This window comes from Microtus ochrogaster, linkage group LG1 (genome assembly GCF_000317375.1).
Source record: "Microtus ochrogaster isolate Prairie Vole_2 linkage group LG1, MicOch1.0, whole genome shotgun sequence".
In the NCBI taxonomy this organism is placed as follows: Eukaryota; Metazoa; Chordata; class Mammalia; order Rodentia; family Cricetidae; genus Microtus; species Microtus ochrogaster.
In genome coordinates, this window is record NC_022027.1 from 4,419,068 (window position 1) to 4,419,673 (window position 606).

Here is a 606-nt window from a genome sequence, read left to right on the forward strand (position 1 = left end):
CTCCCGAAGTAGCCCAGGCCTTCCCCAACTCCCGAAGTAGCCCAGGCCTTCCCCAACTCCCGAAGTAGTCCAGGCCTTCCCCAACTCCCGAAGTAGCCCAGGCCTTCCCCAACTCCCCGTGTAGCCTGGGCTTGTGGCCCTGCCTAACCTAGCTTTCCTGTGTACTAGGATGACAGGCAAGTGTCACCACTTTACGCCTGCTGTTAACCACGTTCATTGCTCTTAGGGTACCACAAAGTCTGCTTCCATAACAATTTGCTTTGTATCTTCAAATGGGCTTTGTAGTTGTTTGGAGGTAGGGAGGTGGCCTTGAACTCCTGCCTCAGCTGGTTCCTGAAAGGAATGCTGTGGCCCACTGGACCACACTAGTTATTTTGGGTGTTTTTGAGGCAGCATTTGTCTCTAGCCCAGGCTGTCCTCAGACTCATTCTGTAGACAAGGATGACCTCAGACGTGCTTGTTGGGATGACAGCACCTAACACCCTGTCTTTTTTTTTTTTGTTGTTGTTGTTTTTTGGTTTTTTTTGTTGTTGTTGTTGTTGTTGTTTTTTGTTTTTCGAGACAGGGTTTCTCTGTGGCTTTGGAGCCTGTCCTGGAACTAGCTCT

At 49.7% G+C, this 606-nt stretch overlaps 1 protein-coding gene across 1 annotated transcript in view; it reads left to right on the forward strand.

Moving 5' to 3' along the window:
- The window catches only part of Fam32a (family with sequence similarity 32 member A), a 5,809-nt gene that overhangs the window by 679 nt on the left and 4,524 nt on the right, over window positions 1–606 (forward strand). The gene's annotated exons all lie outside the window — the stretch shown is intronic.